The following is a 26,527-nucleotide window of genomic DNA, read 5'->3' as shown; positions in this document are numbered from 1 at the left end:
TCTACTCACATCAATTGAAATGGAAGAGTCATCTGCCATGTCAGATCAGAAAAAATAAAACATTCTGAACAATATACATAGAAAGAAAAAAAGAAGAAAGATAGACTTGCATTTATATAGCGCCTTTCATGGCCTCAGAACGTTCCAAAGTGCTTTACAGTCAGTGAAGTACTATTGAAGTGCAGTCACTGTTGTAATGTAGGAAATGCAGATGACAATTTGTGGACAGCAAGATCCCACAAACAGCAGTGAGATAAATGACCAAGTAATCTTATTTAGGTGCTGGTTGAGGACACTGGGAGAACTCCTCTGCTCTTTGTTGAATAGTGCCATGGTATCTTTTATGTCCACCTGAGAGGGCAGACTGGTATCGGTTTAATGTTTCATTTGAAAGGTGGCACTTGCAACACCACCTGCTGGGTAACAAGGCATAGCCCGTGCTTCCCTAGCGCTTGATGCCTCTTCTTAGGACTACCAGTTTCACAGAGGAATGCTACATTGAAACACACGTGAAAACTAACATAACAATTGAGCCAGCCATGTGAATGCTTACAGGAAGGATCCAATCTCTGGCTAGGTCTGGCGTGCCTTGCAGTATGCACCTAGCACCGTCCTGTGAATTGTGGTAATGGATAGATGGATGGACAGACAAACAAAGCACTGGGGTTCATTTCTATTGGAAAAGAATACAAAAGCAGGGAGGTAATGTTACATTTATATAGAACCTTGGGTCGACCACACTTGGGATACTGTGTGCAGTTCTGGTCTCCATATTTCAATATTCAAGCACTGGAGAAAGTGCAGAAAAGATTTACAAGGGTGTTACCAGAATTGAATGGATGTAACTATCTGGTAAGATTGGGCAGTCTGGGGCTCTTTTCTCTGGAAAAGTGAAGAATAAGAGGAGACCTGGAAGAGGTCTTTAAAATCGAGTGGATGTGAAGAACTGTTTCCACTTGTGGATGAGTCCAGAAAATGGGGGCATAAATATAAGACAGCCACTAACAGATCAAATAAACAGCATGAAATTCTCTACCACATGGAGTGGTTTAACCAGATAGCATTGATGCATTTAAGAGGAGGCTTGTTGCGTACATGAGGGAGAAGGGAATAGAGGAATATGGGGGCAGGGTGGGAAGAGGTAATCAGGTGGGAGGAGGCTCATGTGGAGTATAAACAGTGGCATAGACCAATTGGGCTGAAGAGCCTGTTTCTATCCAGAGCAACTTCAGTAATAGCTTTACTTCCCATCACTGCACCATTACGTCCAGAGTCCCCCAAAGACCTGTCCTTAGCTTTCTCCTCTTCCTCATCTATATGTTGCCCCTTGGTGATGTCATCTGCAGACATGGGGTCAGCTTACACATAAATGCTGATGACATTCAGCACGACCTCTCAACCATCTCTCCATTGCCTTTATGTTATCAGGCTATTTATCTGGCATCCAGCCTTGGATGAGCTGCAATTTCCTCAAGTGAAACATTGCGAATATCAAAACCATTATCTTCGTCGCCTGCCACAAATTCTGTGCTTTTGTGATAGTCTATCCCCCTCCCCGCCCATTGTCTCAGGCTGAATCATACTTTTCGCAACCTCAGTGTCCTACTTGAGTCTGAGCAGAGCTTCCGACCCCATATTCCTTCCATCACAAAGACCACACTACATCCACCTCTTATCTATCTAATCGTAGCCAGAGAATCACCTGCAACGGCTTCTCTTCCCACTCCCACATTGTTACCTCTGGTGTCCCCCAAGGATCTATCCTTGGCCCCCTCCTATTTCTCATCTACTTGTTGCCCCTTTGTGACATCATCCGAAAATACAGCGTCAGTTTCCACATGTTTGCTGATGACACCCAGCTCTACCTCACCACACTTCTCTCAACCCCGCCACGGTCTCTAAATTGTCTGACTACTTGTCCGACATCCAGTTCGGATGAGCAGAAATGTTCTCCAATTAAATATTGGGAAGAATGAAGCCATTGTTTTCGGTCCCCGCCACAAACTCAGTTCCTAGGCACTGATTCCATGCCTCTCCCTAACATCTTTCTGAGGCTGAACCACACTGTTCGCAACCTTGGTGTCATATTTGACCCTGAAATGAGCTTCCGACCACAATCTGCAGCATAACTAAGAACGCCTATTTCCACCTCCATAACATCGCCCCTCTCCGTCCTTGCCTCAGCTTATATGCTGCTGAAACCCTCATCCATGCCTTTGTTACCTCTAGACTTGACTATTCCAATGCAATCCTGGCTGGCCTCCCACATTCTACCCTACGTAAACTTGAGGTCATTCAAAACTCGGCTGCCCGTGTCCTAATTCGCACCAAGTCTCGTTTGCCCATCACCCCTGTACTCGCTGACCTACATTGGCTCCCGGTTAAGCAACTCCTTGATTTCAAAATTCTCATCCTTGTTTTCAAATCCCTCCATGGCCTTATCCCTCTAACTCTGCAATTTCTTTCAGCCCCACAACCCACCGAGATGTCTGCGCTCCTCTAATCCTGGCCTCTTGAGCATCCCTGATTATAATCGCTCAACCTTTGGTGGCCGTGCCTTCTGTTGCCTAGGCCCTAAGCTCTGGAAATCCCTCCCTAAACCTCTCCGCCTCTCTACCTCACTTTCCTCCTATAAGACGCTCCGTTAAACCTACCCCTTTAACCAAGCTTTTGGTCACCTGCCCTAATTTCTCCTTATGTGGCTCGGTGTCAAATTTTTTGTCTTATAATACTCCTGTGAAGCACTTTGGGACGTTTTACTACATAAAAGGTGCTATATAAATACAAGTTGTTGTTGTTGAAACCTGGCTGGCCTGCCATCCAACCCCTGGGGTAAACTTCAGTTCACCCAAAACGCTGCTGCCCATATCCTATGTTGCACTAAATCCCGATCCCATCACCTCTGTCCTTACTGACCTACATTGGCTCCTGGTTCATAGAAACATAGAAGATAGGAGCAGGAGTAGGCCATTTGGCCCTTCGAGCCTGCTCCGCCATTCAATGAGATCATGGCTGATCATCCAAATTCAGTACCCTGTCCCTGCCTTCTCCCCATATCCCTTGATCCCTTTAGCCTTAAGAAATATATCCAACTCCTTCTTGAATATATTTAATGAACTGGCCTCCACCGCTCTCTGTGGCAGAGAATTCCACAGGTTCACCACTCTCTGGGTGAAGAAATTCCTCCTCATTTCAGTCCGAAATGGCTTATCCCTTATCCTTAGACTATGACCCCTGGTTCTGGACTCCCCAGCCATCAGAAACATCCTTCCTGCATCTAGTCTGTCCAGGCCTGACAGAATTTTATAGGTTTCGATGAGATCCCCTCTCAACCTTCTAAACTCCAGTGAGTATAAGCCCAATTGACACAATCTCTCCTCATACGTTATTCCTGCCATCCCAGGTATCAGCCTGGTGAATCTTCGCTGCACTCCTTCCATGGCCAGAACGCCCTTCCTCAGATAAGGTGACCAAAACTGCACACAATACTCAAGGTGCGGTCTCACCAATGCCCTGTACAACTGCAGCAAGACATCCTTGTTCCTGTACTCGAACCCTCTTGCTACGAAGGCCAACATACCATTTGCCTTCTTAACCGCCTGCTGCACCTGCATGCTTACCTTCAGCGACTGGTGCACAAGAACACCCAGGTCTCTTTGCACTTCCCCTTCTCCCAATCTATTGCCATTCAAATAATAATCTGCCTTCCTGTTTTTGCCACCAAAGTGGATAACCTCACATTTATCCACATTATAGTGCATCTGCCATGTTTCTGCCCAATTACCCAACCTGTCCAAATCGTACTGGAGTTTCACTACATCCTCCTCACAGCATACCCTCCCACCCAGCTTTGTGTCATCTGCAAATTTGGAGAAATTACTTCCAATTCCCTCGTCCAGATCATTAATATGTATTGTGAACAGCTGGGGTCCTAGGACCGATCCTTGCGGTACCCCACTAGTCACTGCCTGCCACTCAGAAAACAACCCGTTTATTCCAACTCTTTGCTTTCTGTCCGCCAACCAGTTCTCTATCCAAGTCAATACCTTGTCCCAATCCCATGTGCCTTAATTTTGCACGTTATGCTGGACCTTATCGAAAGCCTTCTGAAAGTCCAAATACACCACATCCACTGGTTCTCCCTTATCTATTTTACCAGTTACATCCTCAAAAAATTCCAATAGATTAGTCAAGCATGATTTACCTTTTGTAAATCCATATTGACTTTGTCCGATCCTGTCACTGCTTTCCAAGTGCTCTGCTATTACATCTTTTATAATTGACTCTAGCATTTTCTCCACTACTGATGTCAGGCTTACCGGTCTATAATTCCCCACTTTTTCTCTACCACCTTTTTTTGAATAGTGGTGTAACATTAGCTACCCTCCAATCCATGGGTACTGTTCCAGAGTCTATTGAGTTCTGGAAGATGACCAGCAATGCATCTATTATTTCTCGGGCCACTTCCTTAAGTACCCTAGGATGTAGGTTATCCGGCCCTGGGGATTTATCGGCCTTCAGTCCCATCAATTTTCCGAACACCATTTCCCTACAAATACTGATTTTTTTCAGTTCCACCCTTTCATCAGACCCTATGTTCCCCGGCATCTCTGGGAGGTTATTTGTGTCCCCCTTTGTGAAGACAGAACCAAAATATGTATTTAGTTGGTCTGCCATTTCTTTTTTCCCCATTATAAATTCCCCTGATTCTGACAGCAAGGGACCTACGCTTGACTTCACCAATCTTCTTCTCTTCACATATCTATAAAAGCTTTTACAGTCAGTTTTTATGTTCCCAGCAAGCTTACTCTCATATTCTATTTTCCCTTTCTTAATTAATCCCTTTGTCCTCCTTTGTTGAATCCTAAACTGCTCCCAATCCTCAGGATTATTGCTTTTTCTGGCCAATTTATATGTCCTCTCCTTGGATCTTATGCTATCCCTAATTTCCCTTGTTAGCCACGGTTGAGTCACCGTTTTTGTTTTATTTTTATGCCAAACTGGGATGAACAAATTCTGTAGTTCATCCATTCGGTCTTTGAATGTTTGCCATTGCCTATCCACCATCAACCCTTTGAGTGACATTCCCCAATCAATCCTACCCAACTCGCTCCTCAGACCATCATAGTTTCCTTTATTTAAATTGAGGACCCTAGTCTCTGAGTCAACTACTTCATTCTCCATCTTAGTGAAGAATTCGATCATATTATGATCGCTCTGACCCAAGGGGCCTCGTACAGTAAGATTGCTAATTAATCCTTTCTCATTACATAATACCCAGTCTAAGATGGCCTGATCTCTGGTTGGTTCCTTGACATATTGGTCCAGGAAACCATCCTGTAAACACTCCAGGAATTTATCCTCCACAGTATTGTTACTAATTTGGTTAGCCCAATCTATATGTAGATTAAAGTCACCCATGATGACTGCTGTGCCCTTAGTGCACGCTTCTTTAATTTCCCTTTTAATGCCATCCCCAACCTCCGCCTTACTGTTTGGCGGTCTATATACCACTCCCACTAACGTTTTCTTCCCCTTAGTATTTCTCAATTCTACCCATACAGATTCCACATCATCAGAGCTAATATCCTTCATTACAATTGTGTTAATCCCTTCTTTAACCAGTAATGATACCCCACCTCCTTTTCCTTTTTGCCTATCTTTCCTGAATATCGAATACCCCTGGATGTTGAGTTCCCAGCCTTGGCCATCCTTGAGCCACGTTTCCATAATCCCAACCAAATCATATTCATTTACCTCTATTTGCACAGCCAATTCATCCACCTTATTACGAATGCTCCTCGCATTAAGACACAAAGCCTCCAGGCTTGTTTTTTTAAAGCTGTTAGACCTATTAGAATTATTATTTACTGTGGCCACATTTGATTTAAACCGTTGATTTCTCTGACTGCCACTTTTGTTTTTCTCCTTCCTATCTTTTGCTGTTATCCTTGTTTCCCTTTCCTCTGTCTCCCTGCTCAGGTTTCCAACCCCCTGCCATTTTAGTTTAAACCCTCCCCCAGAGCACTAGCAAACACTCCCCCTAGGACATCGGTTCCAGCCCTACCCAGGTGCAAACCGTCCGGTTTGAACTGGTCCCACCTCCCCCAGAACCGGTTCCAATGTCCCAGGAACTTGAAACCTTCCCCCTTGCACCATCCCTCTAGCCACGTATTCATCCTTCTATTTCTACTCTGACTAGGACGTGGCACTGGTAGCAATCCTGAGATTACTACCTTTGAGGTCCTATTTATTAATTTACCTCCTAACTCCCTATATTCCGCTTTTAGGACCTCATCCCACTTTTTACCTATATCATTGGTGCCTATATGCACCACGACAACTGGTTGTTCACCCTCCCCTTCCAAGATGTTCTGCAGCCGCTCTGAGACATCCTTGACCGTTGCACCAGGGAGGCAACACACCATCCTGGAGTCTCGTTTGCGGCCACAGAAATGCCTATCTATTCCCCTTACAATAGGATCCCTTATTACTATAGCTCTACCCCTCTTTTCCCTCCTGTGCTGTGCAGCAGAGCCACCCCTGGTGCCAGGAAGTTGGCTGCTGCTGCTTTCCTCTGATAAGCCATCCCCCCCAACAGTACTCAATGTGGTGTATCTGTTTGAGAGGGGGATGTCCAGAGGGGACCCCTGCACTACCTGCCTGCGCCTAGTACTCCGCCTGTTGTTCACCCATTCCCTTTCTTCCTGTCCAACCTCTACCTGCGGTGTGTCCAACTCCGTAAACGTGCTATTCACGATGTCCTGAGCATCGCGAACACTCCAGTATGCATCCAATCGCAGCTCCAGTGCTGCAATGTGGTCTGTCAGTAGCTGCAGCTGGATGCACTTCCTGCACATGTAGTTGTCAGGGACACAGGAAGTGTCCCTGTGTTCCCACATATCGCAGGAGGAGCATATCATGCAGCCGGGCTGTCCTGCCATGATTTATCCTTTAATTAATTGAATTTAAATTAAATCAATCAATCCCACTAATTACACTACAGTTAAATGGTTTACCAACAGTCCCCAACACCTCAAATTTGAAATTCTGATCTTCACGTTTATTTATTTTCAAGGCCTAACCCTCCCTATCACTGTGTCCTCCTCCAGCCCTACAACCCTCTCCCCATGCTTTCCATTCCCCCAACTCTGGCCTCTTGTGTATCCCCCCCACGTCATTCTACCATTGGTGGCCGTACTTTCAGTCGCCTGGACCCATACTGTGAAATTCCCTCCTTAAACCACATTGTCATCTCCACCTCCTTTTTCTCCTTTAATACCCTCCTCAAAATTCACTTACAGACCGGAAACGTAAACTTTGTTTCTCTCTCCATGGATGCTGCCTGGCCTGCTGAGTGTTTCCAGCATTTTCTGTTGTTATTTCAGATTTCCAGCATCCGCAGTATTTTGCTATTGTAGTTCATCATAACTTCCTTGCTTTTTTATGTTATGCCTCTATTTATGAAGTCCAGGATCCCGTATGCTTTTTTAACCGCTTTCTCAGCCTGCCCTGCCACCTTCAATGATTTTTGCACATATACTGCCAGGTCTCTCTGTTCATGCACCTCCTTTAGAATTGTACCCTTTAGTTTATATTGCTTACCCTTTAGTTTATATTGCTTCTTCTCATTCTCCCTACCAAAATGTATTACTTTCCACTTTTCTGTTTTAATTTTCATCTGCCACGTGTCTGCCCATTTCACCAGCCTGTCCATGTCTTCTTGAAGTCTATCACTGTCCTCCTCACTGTTCATTATACTTCCAAGTTTTGTGTCATCTGCAAATTTTTAAATTGCACCCTGTACACCCAAGTCTAAGTCATTAATATATATCAAGAAAAGCAGTGGTCCTAGTACTGTAAGAATTCGCAATAATTTACAGTTCTGAAGATGAATTTTTTTGATTAAAGAATCCCTGGGCGATGTGCCTTTAAATTTTCCAGGGATAAAATGGCCGTCAGACTGCATGGCCGAAGACAAAGGGCTTGGAAGCAGCTTGTGTGTGTGCCTGTGTAAAAGGGGTGATCAAAGATGGCTGCCCAGCCTCGTGTCAGGACACAGAGACAATCGACATAAAAAGGAGGATCAAAGATGGCTGACTAAACTGCCAATCAAAGGCAGTTCGGGGAGTTCCCTCCCTGCAGAGACAATCAATGTTTGTTTACAGGAACTGCTACTTTGTGTACACAAGGGATTATCCACTTCAGACTGCGGTTTCGGGTGACCACAGAACAATGGCCTTCTGTTTACACTCCTCCCAAGCTGTTTACATAGTAATACAGCTCCATTCAAAACCCATCAGGATGAATGGAAATGGTTCAATAGCCCATCACACACAATGAAGACACATCCAAACTGCAGCTTTACATTCAAAGCTCAGCACAGAAGAAACATTTGAACTAAGAAAAGGAACAGTTTAAAATGAATGGGTTTGGATGAATCACCCATTACTGGACAATGGGGCAGTTGGATCCCTTTTGTTTTAGCCCAGAAACATCCGGAGCTGGGCGGGCCCCAAAAGGGGGTATAAAAGATAGCTTCCCAGAAACTCTCTCTCTCTCTGGCCTTGCCTTCGTGTGCCTCTACAGCGTGGGAGTCTGCCTGTGGAAGCGAAACACCAGCAGTTTACTTTTAAAACACTGGGGTGTTTTTCACTTCGGGGCAGTGAAGATCTAAGTTTGCAGGGCACGGAGCTGGCATTGCAGTGGTGAGCATATATTTTTTCTGGCCTTCCACAAGGCAACTTAGGATAGGCATAGGGGTGGGAGTAAAGTGGGAATTTCATTAGAATTGTGATTTTAGTCGATTTCCCTCATTAAGTAAGACAGTTTTGCACCTAGCAGAGAAGTGCTATAGTGAACACTGGATTCAGTATTTAAACCTGTATTAAAAGGGAGTAGCTGTTTTAAAGTACTGTATTTAAAACTGTATTAAAAGGGGTGTTGCACCAAGCAAAGGAGTGCTGTGGTGAATGCTGTTAGCTGTTTTTAAAGTAACTGCATTAAAGTGCTGTGTTTTAAGTGAAAGCCACTAAGCTAAGGTGCTGTAGTGAGTAAAGGGTCTTTTAAGTAAAAAGTACTGGACTTAAAATAAAGGCAGTGCTGCACTGAGCTGGGAGCCCTCTAGTGGACACTGAGTGTACTGCGTGTATTAATCAAAGGAGAGTTGCACTGATTAGGGAGCCCTCTAGTAGACACTAAGTGTACTGCGTTTAAGCAAAAGTGTTGTACCAGGCATAAGAGCCATATTGATTATTTTAAGTTGTTTCTTTCTTTTGTTTTCAATAAATACTGCTCTGTTTTGCACCCAAACCACGAGTCATGTTGTTTTCTGTCTACATCACCACCGAATAAGTCCGGGGGTCAGAACTCAGGAATAGGGAAGCACTTTGAAACCGCAAGGGGGTCCCTGGAGCAGCTCAGAGGCTTCTGACTGGCCAGAGACAAATAACCCCAGCCCCGCTGCTAATTCCTTACAAAATGACGACCACGGCAGGACCTTCGGCAACAGTGTGCGATGTGGCAGACAGTGGTTTGGGTCTGGAAAGAGCAGCAGTTATTGGGTTTCTTTTTATCCCACTGGTTTGTTCGTGGTTAGGTTTCCGCAGGCTTGGGGAAGTCACCCGCAGGCTTACGGAAGCCAGGGCAGAGAGTTGGGATAGGGAAAGGGAGGTTGAGGAATACCAGGCCAAGGTAGAGCGCCTGGTAGTTCAGTTTAGTGAGGCCAAGAGCAATGAGATGAGGGTGCGGGAGGAGAACGCTCGCCTCATACAAGAATTAAAAGAGCAGGAGGAAAGGGTTAGGGAGATAAAGGCAGCATATAAGCTGGCCTGCGAGCAGGGGTTTGAGGAAGCAGATCATGGCCCCTGTAGGGCAGAGATAGAAAGCCTTAACATGGCTTTAAAAAGAGCAAAGGGGATGATTTGTCTGATCAGCCCGAAGGCAGGGCCGAGCTTTCAGGAGCCCTGGGAGCAAAGGGGGGTGGAGGATGAGGTGGTAGAGACAGGAATTTCCCCCCCCCGGGGTCGAGTCACTATTGGAGGCAGTGCGGTCTCTTCTGACTGGCCAGGGGAGCATAGTGACCCCGTTTGCCCCATCCCACTCCCAGCAATGGCTAGAGCCAGCGCAGCCTGTTGACCTGTGTCCCCGCAAAAATGCTGAGGGGAGCAGGCCCTATGTTGAGAGGGGGGAGGAGATGGTGCAGGGGAGATATTCGGTGGAGACTGGAGCCTCCAGCACGGTGGTCCACTCGAAGGACCTGACCCATTCACCCCGGTCTGACGAGGTCCCATTTAGCTTAATGGGACCCACAGGCAAACAGGCAGCTGGGAGTGAACCTGAGAATAGAAATCCCCAGCCCACAGCAGGTACAAGTTCACAGGCAGGTGCTGTGGCTTGCATTAGGGGAGGAGCTATTCATGATTTTGAACAGGATTACTGGCAGGCAGCCAGTTATATCAAACAGTGCGGTTTATTTAAGCAGGGGGCAGGAGAACAGGCAGCTGGGATTACAGGAGCTCCCCAGCACTTGGCCCGTGCAATTCCCCCTCTCTTGTGGGACTCCGGGGAGGAGCCTGAACCAGGTTTTAGACCGGAAGGGGGAGGCTCTCAGCCACCGGCTGCCGGTGGCAAGGGATTGCCTGTCCCCAGCCCAGGTTTGGGAAGGGAGGGACCCGAAGGAGGAGGTCCCCGGCCAGCAGGGAGTGTGACCCGAGCTAAAGGTTTGCTCGCCAGGGTAGCCCCCCTGCCAACACTCCCTAGGAGATCTCTTCGGGTGCCCCAGCCCAAGAAAGTATGGTCACCCACTTTACAGTGGAGTAGGGTGGTCTCCCGAACCAGGGAGAGGCCAAAGAACAGAGGTCCCCAGTCAGCAGCCATAAGCTGCGAGGGATCAGAAGCTGGAATCAGTCCAGCCACGCAGCAGGGAGCAGCATGTGGCAGCACAATCAGGCACTGAGCTGGCCGCCCGGAGACGGGCCACACTTGTATATAGCTGTATTAAGGTAGAACGGGTTCAATTTTAATTTATGGTTTAAGGTTGAACGTGTATTAAGGTGGAACATGCTATTAAGGTGGAACATGTTATTAAGGTAGAACGTGTGTTAAGGTAGAACGTGTTAATTTTTGTTTGTTATATTGAAATTAATATTAGTGCATAAGTTTTGAGTGTGGTATGGTTCCAGGATTATATTATGGATCAAGGTCACGGGACCTGATTACACTTCCCCGAGTCAGGGGACCTGGCGAGATGTTTTCTTTGTCTTTTTCAGAGTTCCAGAAAGCGCAGGGGACCGAGTCATGGAATTCGAGAGGGGAAGCACCCTCCAGTCTGCGAAGAAGAGGGGAAAGCAGGAAACAGAGGCCCACAACATTTAAAACCTGCTGCTGGAAATACAATTTAAGAATTTATGGAACTGATTAATTATTTCACTGCTTGTTTGTGGTTAAAGGAAGCTCGTTTGTCTTCCATCATTTTAGCAGACATGTTGGCTGGATGACAATCCCTTTCAAGATGTTAAAATTGTGTTACAAATGGTGCAGGGGCGTAGGACCCCCTCCATGCTTGACTTATTGTGAATATAAGTGGTGCAGGGGTATTGGACCCCTCCGTGTATTGATTATTTTAATTAATTGTTGGTTTTTCTGTCAATAGATGCCTGCCGTACTACGATTCTCTCTGGGCAGGGGAGATGGAGGTGTCGGGGGATCAAGGATAGATTTATTTAAATATAAGGGAAGGTTGTTTGTGGAGGGGTCAGAAATTATTGCTCACTTTTTGGCAAGGATACTACAAGCAAGTTTTAGTATCCAATGGGGGACTGTAAGAATTCGCAATAATTTACAGTTCTGAAGATTAATTTTTTTGATTAAAGAATCCCTGGGTGATGTGCCTTTAAATTTTCCAAGGATAAAATGGCCGTCAGACCGCATGGCCAAAGACAAAGGGCTTGGAAGCAGCTTGTGTGTGTGTCTGTGTAACAGGGGTGATCAAAGATGGCTGCCTGACCTCGTGTCAGCACACAGAGACAATCGACATGAAAAAGGAGGATCAAAGATGGCTGACTAAACTGCCAATCAAAGGCTGTTCGAGGAGTTCCCTCCCTGCAGAGACAATCAATGTTTGTTTACAGGAACTGCTACTTTGTGTACACAAGGGATTATCCACTTCAGACTGCGGTTTCGGGTGACCACAGAACAATGGCCTTCTGTTTACACTCCTCCCAAGCTGTTTACATAGTAATACAGCTCCATTCAAAACCCATCAAGATGAATGGAAATGGTTCAATAGCCCATCACACACAATGAAGACACATCCAAACTGCAGCTTTACATTCAAAGCTCAGCACAGAAGAGACATTTGAACTAAGAAAAGGAACAGTTTAAAATGAATGGGTTTGGATGAATCACCCATTACTGGACAATGGGGCAGTTGGATCCCTTTTGTTTTAGCCCAGAAGCATCTGGAGCTGGGCGGGCCCCAAAAGGGGGTATAAAAGATAGCTTCCCAGAAACTCTCTCTCTCTCTGGCCTTGCCTCCATGTGCCTCTACAGCGTGGGAGTCTGCCTGTGGAAGCGAAACACCAGCAGTTTACTTTTAAAACACTGGGGTGTTTTTCACTTCGGGGCAGTGAAGATCTAAGTTCGCAGGGCACGGAGCTGGCATTGCAGTGGTGAGCATATATTTTTCTGGCCTTCCACAAGGCAACTTAGGATAGGCATAGGGGTGGGAGTAAAGTGGGAATTTCGTTAGAATTGTGATTTTAGTCGATTTCTCTCATTGTGTCCATTTTTCCTCCCCTATTTAAGTAAGACAGTGTTGCACCTAGCAGAGAAGTGTTATAGTGAACACTGGATTCGGTATTTAAACCTGTATTAAAAGGGAGTAGCTGTTTTAAAGTACTGTATTTAAAACTGTATTAAAAGTGGTGTTGCACCAAGCAAAGGAGTGCTGTGGTGAACGCTGTTAGCTGTTTCTAAAGTAACTGCATTAAAGTGCTGTGTTTTAAGTGAAAGCCATTAAGCTAAGGTGCTGTAATGAGTAAAGGGTCTTTTAAGTAAAAAGTACAGGATTTAAAATAAAAGCAGTGTTGCACTGAGCAGGGAGCCCTCTAGTGGACACTGAGTGTACTGCGTGTATTAATCCAAGGAGAGTTGCACTAAGTAGGGTGCCCTCTAGTGGACACTAACTGTACTGCGTTTAAGCGAAAGTGTTATACCAGGCATAAGAGCCATATTGATTATTTTAAGTTGTTTCTTTCTTTTGTTTTCATACTGCTCTGTTTTGCACCCAAACCACGAGTCACGTTGTTTTCTGTCTGCATCGCCACCGAATAAGTCCGGGGGTCAGAACTCAGGAATAGGGGAGCGCTTCAAAACCGCAAGGGGGTCCCTGGAGCAGCTCAGAGGCTTCTGACTGGCCAGAGACAAATAACCCCAGCCCCGCTGCTAATTCCTTACAGTACTGACCCCTGGGGAACACCACTGTGTACCTTCCGCCAGTCCGATAAACAACCGTTCTCCACTACTCTCTGGTTCCTGTGAGGTGAGAGTGGCAGCACTTGACATCAAGGCAGCATTTGACTGAGTGTGAAATCAAGGAGCCCTAGTAAAACTGAAGTCAATGGGAATCGGGGGTGTTAGATCCGTGATTCTGAGAGTATGATGTTTTTCAATAACCACACGGATGCTGTAACTTAACAATAAACAGGTATTTACTGGAGGAGGGTAGTCTCAAGACTGGGGGTACAGAGGCATGCGCAAGGCTTATATACAGGTGTGGTCACTGCCGGTGCTACAGTATAAAGGAGCTGTAAAAGTAGTTCTGTCTTAAAGGTACATACACTACAGGGGAGGAAACGCTCCACTGGCTGGAGTCATACCTAGCACAAAGGAAGATGGTTGTGGTGGTTGGTGGTCAACCATCACAGCCCCAGGACATCGCTGCAGGAATTCCTCAGGGCAGTATCCTAGGCCCAACCATCTTCAGCTACTTCATCAATGACCTTCCCTCCAACATAAGGTCAGAAGTGGGGATGTTCGCTGATGACTACACAGTGTTCAGTGCCATTCACAACTCCTCAGATAATGAAGCAATCCATGCCCGCATACAACAAGACCTGAACGACATTCAGGCTTGGGTTGATAAGTGGCAGGTAACATTCACGCCACACAAGTGCCAGGCAATGACTATCTCCAACAAGCAAGTGTCTAACCACCGCAACCTTGACATTCAATGGCATTACCATCGCCGAATCCCCCACCATCAACATCCTCGGGGTCACCGTTGACCAGAAACTTAACTGGACCAGCCACATAAATACTGTGGCAACAAGAGCAGGTCAGGAGCTAGTTATTCTGTGGCGAGTGTATCACCTCCTGACTCCCCAAAGCCTTTCCACCATCTACAAGACACAAGTAAGGAGTGTGATGGAATACTCTCCACTTGCCTAGGTGAGTGCAGCTCCAACAACACTCAAGAAGCTCAACACCATCAAGGACAAAGCAGCCCGCTTGATTGGCACCCCTTCCACCATCTTAAACACTCACTCCCTCCACCACCAGCGTACCATGGCTGCAGTGTGTACCATTTACAAGATGCACTGTGGCAACTCGCCAAAGCTCTTTTGGCAGCACCTCCCAAACCCGTGACCTCTAACACCTAAAAGGACAAGGGCAGCAGGCGCACGGGAACACCACCACCTCCAAGTTCCCCTCCAAGTCACACACCATCCTGACTTGGAAGTAAATCATCCGCCGTTCCTTCATCGTCGCTGGGTCAAAATCCTGGAACTCCCTCCCTAACAGCACTGTGGGCGAACCATCGCCACATGGACTGCAGTGGTTCAAGAAGGCAGATCACCACCACCTTCTCAAGGGCAATTAGGGATGGGCAATAAATACTGGCCTTGCCAGCGACGCCCAGATCCCATGAAAGAATAAAAAAAACGTAGCCAATTTCATATCCATGCTGCCACTGTCGCTTTTATTTCATGGGCTTCAACTTTTCTGGCAAGCCTATTATGTGGCACTTTATCAAATGCCTTTTTGAAGTCCATGTACACCATGCTAACCGCATTGCCCTCATCAACCGTTCCTGTTACCTCATCAAAAAACTCAATCAAGTTAGTTAAACATGATTTGCCTTTAACAAATCCGTGCTGGCTTTCCTTAATTAATCCACACTTATCCAAATGACTGTTCATGTTGTCCCTGATTATCGTTCCTAAGAGCATCCCCACTACCGAGGTTAAACTGACTGGCCTGCAGTTGCTGGGTTTATCCTTACAGTCTTTTTTGAACAAGGCTGTAACATTTGCAATTCTCCAGTCCTTTGGCAACACACACGTTTCTAAGGAGGATTGGAAGATTATGGCCAGTACCTCCGCGATTTCCTCCTTAACTTCTCTCAGCATCCGAGGATGCTTCCCATCTGGTCCTGGTGACTTATCAACTTTAAGTACAGACAGCCTTTCTAGTATCGCCTCTTTATCAATTTTTATCTCATTCAGTACCTCTACTACCTCCTCTTTCACTATGACTTTGGCAGCATCTTCTTCCTTGGTGAAGACAGATGCAAAGTACTCATTTAGTACCTCAGCCATGCCGTCTGTCTCCATGCGTAGGTCTCCTTTTCGCTCCCTAATCGGCCCCACCCCTCCTCTTACTACCTGTTTACTATTTATATGCCTATAGAAGACTTTTGAATTCTCTTTTATGTTAGCTGCCAACCTATTCTCATACTCTCTCTTTGCCTCTCTTATTTTCTTTTTCACTTCCCCTCTGAACTTTCTATATTCAGCCTGAATTATTGTGACACATGCTTTTGTTCAAATGTTTTAACTTGAAGACTCAGCAAAAAAGTTCTACTCCCAAGTTCAACATCAATTGAAATCTTGTGCATGCACAACATTGCACTGCAATTTATGTTTAAAAGTCATTGGGGTTGAATTTGACTTCTGGACTACCAACCATCGAAGCCATGCATTCTAACGGTGAAGCGGCCCCAAGATTTTGAGGCCCTGGCCTCATTTAAATTTAGCAGGTGAGGGGGAAGGAGGGGTCACCAAACAGCTGCCACAATGCAGCTCGATGGACTGAGGCCTTAAGATCAGGCCAGGGCAGCCACCAGCCAGATAAGTTGCGGGGGTGGGGGTCACTTGGTGGCAGCGGCCCAGACCGTGAAACCGGTCAGAGTGTGCATAGAGCAGGGTCTGACCAATTCTGACCCCTTACAAAATGGAGCCGGCCGAATCATTGGTGTTCACGAGGTGGTAAGGCTACCAACCCCATTACTGCCCCATTAACACCACAGTGAAAATTGACATCATTGTTTTCCCTCAAATTATGTTGATTCATTTTGTAATAATTTAAACTACATATTGAATGTGGCCTCAATCATCACATCTTGTGGCTTTTTATCTTATGCCAACAGAAAAGTGGAAGCCCTGCAGGAGTAGTTTCTCATTTAAACATTTTTTAATCATTTATTGCTTTGAATGCACAAATTGCTGATGGCTAAGTTGTAATACTAATGCTTCTATCTCTAAGGATGCTGGAATAACACATACAGCTCCCTTAAGGTGGAAGTATTGCAAACAGGCCAGACTGCCTGGGTAGTAACCAATGTTGAAATAGTGAAACCAGGGGTTTGGTTGCAAGGTGGGTTAAAACATTGCCCTTTCACCTCTGATACATGGGTTCAAATAAAGGCCCATTCTCAAAGTGATGGAATAAATGATTTTAGATACAGTCCATCGTTACACTGATGGGCTGAAAGACGCTGTTGTCTTATGGCTATAAGGGTCCTATGTGAAATGTGGTTTGGCAATCTGAATCCTTTTCCTACTAGGCATGAATCCACAGCACAAAATTGTTGATAACTCAGCACCAAATCATTATCTAACTGTGAGAGGCTACAGCACCAGCTTGTGTGAGCAATCGGAATGGCACACTGGTGCTTTTCTGAGGTTGAGATAGATACCATACTGAGACACTGTAAAGTGAGCTTCACTCTGTACTTATCCCCCATTATACTTGACCCTGGATTGCTTGATGTTGAAACTGGGGCCTCGATTTTAACTCGGGGCAAGATCGGCGCGTGCAGGGGTGGGGCAGCCGTGGTGAGAGACAAAGTCGCATGTCGAGGCCCGGGGAGATTTTAACTCCCAGGCCTCACTTCAATATTCAGGCTACGACTGATCATGATCGACGGAGGGGGTGAAGTCTGGGACAAGGGAGGCCCAATATTTGATTATGGGGCACTCCTGCTCCTTCTGGCCCACAAGGAACATTTTTTTTAAAGTGTCCGAGGGGGAAATACCTGTTCCTGAGATGCCCTGACTGCAGGTGGGGGGAGTGGGGTTGAAAATCCTCTGGTGGACTGACCCTGTGAGAGACAGTCAGAATCAAGTGCAGGACATTGCAGAAAAAAGAAATTGCAGAAGAAATGTTCAGAAAAAAGTGTTTCTGTTTTTCAGATGAGACGTTAAACCAAGGTCCTGTCTGCTCTCTCAGGTGGATGTAAAAGATCCCATGGCACTATTTCAAAGAGCAGGGGAGTTATCCCCAGTCTCCTGGCCAATATTTATCCCTCAATCAACATCACTAAAACAGGTCTCTGGTCATTACCACATTGCTGTTTGTGGGAGCTTGCTGTGCACAAATTGGCTGCAGTGTTTCCTACATCACAACAATGACTACACTTCAAAAAGTACTTCATTGGCTGTAAAGCGCTTTGGGATGTCCGGTGGTCATGAAAGGCGCTATATAAATGCAAGTCTTTCTTTTCTTTCTTTTTCCAAACTGTACAGATCACAGCACAAAGTTTCCACATTCTTCAAGCACACAAACTTCTTTTCCACCTGGCAGTTGCTGCTGTGCCTCATAAATGTCAGTTGCCCAGAATGCAATAGCAGTGCAAACCCAGGAAACTTGCAGCTGCTACATCACTGGTTCCCACTCTAACATAGGCAAACAAGGCCAGTGAGGTCTTGATGGGCGGATCGCGGGAAGGCTCAAAAATCATGAGGAAACTCAGAAGTGTCTCAAAGGCGCACAAGTAGCAGAAATGGCTAGACCTGAATTCGCTCACTAACAAAATTTCCTGTGGTCCTGCCTGATCAGTATGCCAAAAATGCCAAGGAAACTCACCCCTTTGGTGATTTGAATGTGTTGATCTGACAATGCATGAATTTATATTCCATGATGTATATATCATAAACATACATATATAAATATACATTTTAGGACAATAGGTTTATCGTGCATTATTATCTCAAAAGGGGTTTACTATACCAAGACTGAGTAACAATTAGCTTATTAATAAAGTTCTTAGTTCTGTCTTACTTCTCCCATTTTTTAACACAACAGTTAAATTACATCTTTACAGCTTTCACCTAGTAGCTGTTGAACTAAAGAATTTCCTTGTGATAGGCGTATAAAACCTTCTGCCTATCTTGGCAAAATCTCCTCTCTTCAGAGCACGAACTCACCAGCGGCATTTTTAGAATATGCCGATTTCTGACATGTAGCACAGAGCAAACAAACGCTGCTAAGAAAATACTGCCAGTAAAAGAGCACAATTCATGAATGTGTTAGCTTTTTGTGTCTGGTTGTTGAAACCATTGTTACATAATTTGCCACAACTCTAGGAATAGTTCCATTAACTGAGCCTTTTTCTTGATGGAGTGACCCACCAATGGATACAAAACCGACCGTTTCTGAAGTGAGTTTTTGCCTGGATCAGCAGTGCAATTTCCCCACCATCATATTAGGTATTCTGGCCTAGAAATTGGGTTGGGGCGCCAAAGTGGCGCAAAAGTCGCCTGAGCGCAGGATTTAGCGCAACGTACGAGGCTTTAGCGATCGTCAGATATTCAGTTCCATTGCCCCTAGAGGGAGACGGGGCGAGGCTCGAGGCGCTCCGCGTCCCTCTTAGGGCGCTGAAACTGAATATCGCAGCACAATGTACCGCAGCGCCACACGCTGCGGCACGGCATGCTGCGGTACTGCAGGTCTTCCTCCCATTGTTAAGGGGGAGGGGCCTGCAACAGCGCGATCCCCGCTCGCGAGGGCCGGCAAACGAGCCCGGCACCAAGGAGAAGTGCCGGGCTCTTGGGAAACAGTCGGCAATGCTGCGGGGGGGGGGGTGGTCAGGAGGCCGGAGACGGAGGTGCTGGCAGGCCGCCCCGCACCTCCACCTTAACTTGCGCTGCTGCCGGCACAGTAAGGCCCCGTGAACCGGGCGCGGGTAGCGAACGGCGCAACTGCGCCGTTCGCTACCAAATATCGCGAACGGGGCACGAATGGGGTGCTGCGCACACTGATGATGTCATCGGTGGCGGCGCAGCGCAAATGGCTAACGCCACCATTAGTGCCCCTGCTGAATATCGCGGGAGGCGCAGCCAGTGGCACTACAGCCACTGACTGCCTCTTTAGGCGCTAACAGGTGGCGCTACTCACCCAATTTTTCCCCCTCTGTCTTTTGCAGTTTCATGTCACCACCCTGCCCGCCACCAGTATGACATTACAACATGTAGGGGCTGATTTGGGTGGTCTGCGGGTGTTGTGATTGTACTGCCCACCCGATCGCAGCAGTGAGACGTCGGAGCCATCTCAGTGGTTGGGCCTCACTAGCATGCGGCTGTGAGCTGCCAGCGCCGAATGGGGATTCCTAGCCAGCTTACCAGTAGGGGACAGTGGGAAATCATCCTGCTCATACACTGAGACTGCTGACAGTTTGGACCTGGTGGGGAGGCGATCTCGGGGGAGGGAGCTTGGGGGTGGAAGGCACTCTAGGAACCAACAGCGCGCCAGAGTACCTTTGTGGGGCCAGGAGCAGTGCTTCATTTTTGGAGTAGCCTGTAGTGGTCCCTTTAAGGCTGCTCCATATCAGAGTTTATCAAATAGTTTGTCAAATGATAGAAAAAATTGGATGCTTGGAATTACAGGAAGTATATCGTTTTAATATTTTATTAATCGTGGATTCCATACTGGATTTCGGGTTCATTTTATGTTTACTCGTGGTTTCAACATGAAAAAAGCAAGCAGGCAGTGTACCTTATTCCATATTTTTCAGGATGTATGAAGATCGCTTGCAGTTTCCTTTTCCAGTAATGTACTTATCATAGTACACCAGGGGACGCACAAAGATAACTGCAATTGAAACTTCCTATCTGACTTTCCCTTCCCTTTGTGAGGTGATGTCTGGTCTGGGTAGAGCGGCAATCATCTCCGGCTAAGATCTCTTGATCAGGAAACCAGCTGTTACAGTATGAGCTATCAAGTGCAACATTGAATATACCACCCAAAGAGGGCAAAAAGTGTACATATTTGCACATAATGTGCATGCTTGTCTAGGTCTCCGTTTAAAGTACGAAAACATTATGATGATGAACTGGCAAGTGCAATATACCAGAAAGGTGGAGGTCAACTGAAGACAATAATTTGACTTAACGGCAACAACAACTATTTACATTTATATAGCGCCTTTAATGTAGTAAAACGCCCCATGGAGCTTCACAGGAGCGTTAGCAAGGACAATTTGAAACCGAGCCACATAAGGAGCTATAACTCCAGTAAAAATTACAGCGCTAAGACACCACTATTTTACTTATTTCCAACTTTATAATTTTGCGATACAAAAATGCAATAATTACTTTAGGCGCAAAGGAAAAGAAAGGAATCCATTTAAAATAATTAGCTTATTCCATATGTTGAGAAGATTGTTCCTTAGCATTGTCAAACATAATAGAAGCATTCGAGATATGCAATAATCCCCAGTACTGCCTCTGTAACCTGTGAGGTCAGCTGTTAATGGGTCTGAATTGGTTTTACTTTTCTTTGACTAAAGTGAATTTTTATGATGAATGACGTGGAGCATCAGCTACAAGTTCAGCTTAACAACTAATTACGTATCTGCATTGACTTTCCAAAGCAGTAGCAGGATTAATAGCATCAATTTGTGGCATCTAAAAAGTGAGATGCCACTTCAGTAATGCACATATAGAGCATGACACATAATCAAAATGTATGTCACTGTGAACACTTAATTTATAGAATTAATTAAAAAAAAACACATTTGGAATAAACCATGTAGCTTCACTTAGGGCATTAAGCAGAAACTGAATAATATTTCTTTCCATTTAGAAATGTAATGAACTTTCAATTGTTTATGAGCCAAAATTGTAAAATTGACATGTTAATATTTGCTTCTCGTGGATCTTGTTTAGCTATTGATAGGGCTATATTTTAACTGGCTCCACTGGGTGGAAACGGGGTGGTAGCACCCTGAAAATCATGGCGAAAAACTTACTGCCCCATTCCCGCTCCCAATCCAATGGAAACCATCTTTTTCAGGTCCGTCATGAGCTTCATTTAGGTTTTTAAATTGGGTCCTATGACATAAACATTTTGAGTGATCCAGCTGAACGTAGCACTAAGTGGTGAACCCGCCAGTAACACTGGTAGAAAATGGCAATTGGGAGAGATACATAAAGGGGCACTTACCTGCAAAGTGTCAGATGTCAGAAATCTTCCTGAAATCTGTTTTGTTGCCTATTTTGAGGGTTGGAAGTGTTAATTGGAATACTAAACGATTACATTCTTCCAGAATTCCTTCAGTAACATCAGGGAGGGATTGGGAACTTTTGACAATGGGAGTCATTCTGGCCACTCAACTGTGGGCAGATGAGAAGGAAGATGAGTGAGAGCAGCAGCAGTCACAGCAAGGGAAACCTCAAGGAGTTGCTGTAGGACTAGTGAGGGCAGCACAGAGGAGCGAGTTAGCTCGCAGGCATCCCTACCCTGCACATAGGGTACAGAGACCCCAAGTTAGTTACTTGCAGCTTTCAGGGCAGTAGTGTGTCAGGAGGCTGTGGTTCTCCAGACAAGCAGTCACAGAGCTGTGCAGCTTCCGACAAGAAGACCTGCAGTTAACTCTTTCACCTGGCCATTCCTTGCCTGTGACTATGAAGACATACGATGACTGTGGCTTTTTCATTTTTAGGCTTCAGGTTCTTTTCAAACTGCAGCCGGGACATGTGTCACATCAGTCAATCTGCAGCTCATGACTGCATTAAGCAGGTTGCAGACTTCCTTTTTGGGATTGCAAATGACTACATTAAATTCCCCATGGGCGGCTCTAACCAACAGGAAAGAGCTGCATGGTTTGTTGCCATTGCAGGGCTCCTGCAAGTATGGGCAGCCATTAACTGTATGCATATCCCCATCAGAGCACCTCCACAAGAGCCAACTGTATTCCTTAACAGAAGAGGGTACCACTCTCTTAATGTATGGATGGCGTGCGATCACCGGCACAGAATGATGCTGATGATTGCAGTGTTCAGTTCCATTTGCAACTCCTCAGATAGTGAAGCAGTCCATGCCCGAATGTAGCAAGGCCTAGACAATACTCAGGCTTGGGCTGATAAGTGACAAGTAATATTCGCGCCACACAAGTGCCAGGCAAATTATCATCTCCAAAAAGAGAAAGTCTAATCACCTCCCTTTGACATTCAATGGCATTATCATCGTCGAATCCCCCGCCATCAACATCCTGGGCATCAACATTGACCAGAAACTTAATTGGACCAGCCACATAAATACTGTGGCTACAAGAGCAGGTCATAGGCTGGGTATTCTGCAGCGAGTGGCTCACTTCCTGACTCCCCAAAGCATTTCCACCATCTACAAGGCACAAGCCAGGTGTGTGATGGGTGCAGCTCCAACAACACTCAAAAAGCTTGACACCATCCAGGACAAAGCAGACTGAGATGAGGAGGAATTTCTTCACTCAGAGGGTTGTGAATCTGTGGAATTCTCTGCCCTAAAGGGCTGTGGATTCTCAGTCATTGAGTATATTCAAGGCTGAGATAGATAGATTTTTGGACTCTAGAGGAATCAAGGGATATGGGGATAGGGCTGGAAAGTGGAGTTGAGGTTGAAAATCAGCCACTATCTTATTGAATGGTGGAGCAGGCTCAAGGGGCTGTATGGCCTACTCCTGCTCCTAATTCTTATGTTCTTATGTTTCAATGTTAGCCCGTTTGATTGGCACCCCATCCACCACCTTAAACATTCACTCACTCCACCACCGACGTACCATTGCTGCTGTGTGGACAACCTACAAGATGCATTGCAGCAACTCACCAAGGCTTCTTCAACAGCACCTACCAAACTCATGACATCTACCACCCAGAAGGACAAGGGCAGCAGGCACATGGGAACACCACTACCTCCAAGTTCCCCTCCAAGTCACACACCATCCTGACTTGGAAATATATTGCTGTTCCTTCATCGTCGTTGGGTCAAAATCCTGGAACTCCCTCCCTGACAGCAGGGAGTACCTTCACCACACGGACTGCAGCGGTTCAAGAAGGAAGCTGACCACCTCCTTCTCAAGGGCAAATATGGATGGGCAATAAATGCTGGCCATGCCAACAATGCCCACATCCCATGAATGAATAACAAAAAAGGTGCGTGTCCAGTTCCGCAGCAGCTGACATGATGCTTATATACTGTGCGGGTCCACCGTCCTCTCACTGTTTGACCAAGATAAGCAGGTCAGCGGCTGGCTACTGGGGGACAAGGCTGATGACACCACTGCGGAACATTCGAACCCCAACTGAACACTGATATAAGGTGAGCCATGGCAGCACATGAGATATTATAGAGCAGACAATTGGTGTGCTGAAGCAATGCTTTTGGTGCCTTGACAGATCCGGGGCTTCCTGCAAAACAGTCCACAAAGAGTGCCCTGGATTGTTGTGTATGGTATATGGTATTGAAATAGAGGATTAGCCATGATCATATTGAATGGTGGAGCAGGCTCAAAGGGTCGAATGGCCTACTCCTGCTCCTATTTTTCTATGTTTCTATGTTTCTATGTGTCCTCCAGAACTTTGCTGTTCAATAGCAACAGCTGATTTCCTTGCACCATGGTGGGCCTTACTTGAGTGCTTGGTGAGGGTGCTGTTATTCTGAGAGAGAGCAACTTGTGCCACTCCCATGGGTCTACGACTCATCAGTCCAAGTGATCTGCAGGAGAGCACACCGTAGCAGATCAGAAATGCTTCGGAAACCAATATCTATGTGTTCCATCAGCTTTTTGAATCCTTTGGTGACTGAGGTGCCCAGAGCCAATATGGCACCAGTCTGAACTCTTGCGCTGCCCTGGTCAGGTCATTGAACCTGTTGGGGCATTGAACCCATGTCATTGGGATGATGTTCTGGGCCTTTACTAATTCAGTCACCTCCCTCCAGGCTTGCTGTTGAATTTATTTAGGGACTCTGGTGGCATCCAAAGGGAAGAGGACCTGCCTGTATGTCCTCACCAGCTACCAGCTCCACCAGGACCACCACCACTGTAGCGCTGAACCTAAGGGCTCTGTGTCGACATTCTGTGTTGCCTTGAAAAATCCCTGCACCAGTCACAATTTGCTCTGGGTGAAAGAACACTGGCCTGGAGTTTACACTCGGTTGTGTTTTTTTTATGGCGAAACCAGAGCAAAAGATCGCATAATTTTAAGTGCAAATGACATTCAGCGCAACTCGAGTTTCCGCGATCTTTTGTGTTAGTTTAAAAACCATTGTGTTAGAAGCTGGCCATGCCCACAAAACTGGCCACGCCCCAAAGCAAATTAATCACCATGGCCAGTTTCTGCTAATTGCGCTTGTTTGCGGGCCTTCGAGAAGGCTCTAAAAATTACGCTTTTTTTAGGCACAAGGGGGGAAAAATTCAGTTGGTTTGCGCCTCCCTTAAGAGGGCGCTAATGGGGCACAAAGCAACTAGCACCTGGGCGCGGCGATATCTGCGCCTCTCGCAAAATTGACTGGACATTTTGCGGCAGCGCTAAACAATACCGCCTGATCTCCTGCGCACGCAGATCTTGACGTCATTCGAGCGTGCAACGCCCTTGTGGCACCCAGGAATGAATATTGAGTGGCGCACCCCTCCTTTCCGCCTGGCGCAAGCAACGACAGGTAGACTGGAACAATTCCCAGTCGGTGTGGGGCTGGGGGCGCTATTTAAAGGCGGCTTCTTCCTGGCTTTTTCTGTGGTAGACATTTTTGCACCACTCGTTCTGACAGAGAGAGATTCTGAGAGAGAGAAGGAGAGACTTCTGCATAGAGTCAATGCTGTGAAGTAGTTTTGGCTACGGAGCATCACTTTGCAGGTACTTTGGATTTGACCTTCATTACTTTGATTGCCAAGAGACTTTGAGGGCTGCACTGATTGGGGGGCGTCATCCTGCGCCTGCAGAATCGGAGGCCACAGAGACGCAGAGAGAGAGTGGCAATCATGGCCAGACGGAGGAGGGCCAACAGGCCTCTGTACAGGAGACCTTACCCTCCCAGGGTATTTCGCCAACAATTCTCCTACATTAATATGTCTGAGGAGCAGTGTTTGCGAAGGCTCCGCTTCAGCAAGGAGGTGGTTACTGAGCTCTGCCACCTGCTGCAGCCAGATCTGCAGCCTCTACTGAGGACCAGGACATCTCTGTTGGTGGCATTGAAGATCACAGTGGCTCTGAACTTTTATGCCACCGGCTTCTTTCAAGCAGTTACTGGGGACACCGCCAAAATCTCCCAGTTCGCAGTCCATTGCTGCATCCGTCAGGTCACAAATGCCCTCTATAAAGGGAGATGACAGTACATCTCTTTCCCAATGACCTGGGCCCAACAGCATGAATGCGCATTGGGCTTTGCGAGGATAGCGGGCTTCCCCATGGTGCAGGGCGCCATTGACTGCACACATGTGGCATTGCGTGCACTGCATGAGAATGCAGAGGATTTCCGCAACCAAAAGGGATTCCATTCCTTAATCATCCAATGCCCGCTATCCTGGCAGCAGCCATGATGCATTCATCCTGCGCCAGACTACTGTGGCAGAACTTTTCCAGGCACCGCATCACCCAAGTGGTTGGCTTCTCGAGGACAAGGGATATCCACTATGCACCTAACTGATGACACCGCTCCGTACGCCCAACACCCCTGCTGAGCTGCGGTACAATGAGAGCCATCTCGCTACCAGGAACATCGTTGAGCCCACAATCGGCGTGCTCAAGCAACGGTTCCGCTGTCTGGACCATTCTGGAGGTGCCCTGCAGTACTCGCCTGAGCGAGTCTCCCTCTTCATAGTTGTGTGCTGCATGCTGCATAACCTGGCAATCCTCAGGACCCAGCCAATGCCACCAGGCCTTGGAGCACCACCAGAGGAGGAGGAGGAAGAGCAGGAGGAAGAGGAAGAGGATGATCATCAGCAGCACCAAGGCGGAAGGGAGGCCCACAATGTTGAAACTGGAAGGGCCGTCCGTCAACGTCTGATAGCAAGCCGCTTCTAGGCCCCTGCTGAGGAAATGGCTTCTGCCATTGAGAACAACATGAATGAAACCAACCCGCAACCCCTAAGCCGGCCAAGGCAGCAATAATTCCAAAGACCAAACATGTAGGCCTAGAAATTCAGTTGCGTTAGCCAGCCGTTAGCGCCATAAGAGGGGTAGATTTTGAGCGCTAGGCACTTAGCGCC

This window comes from Somniosus microcephalus, chromosome 7 (assembly GCF_052327205.1).
Source record: "Somniosus microcephalus isolate GS21.2 chromosome 7, FLI_Smic_1.0, whole genome shotgun sequence".
In the NCBI taxonomy this organism is placed as follows: Eukaryota; Metazoa; Chordata; class Chondrichthyes; order Squaliformes; family Somniosidae; genus Somniosus; species Somniosus microcephalus.
Note: the sequence above shows the minus strand (reverse complement) of the source record.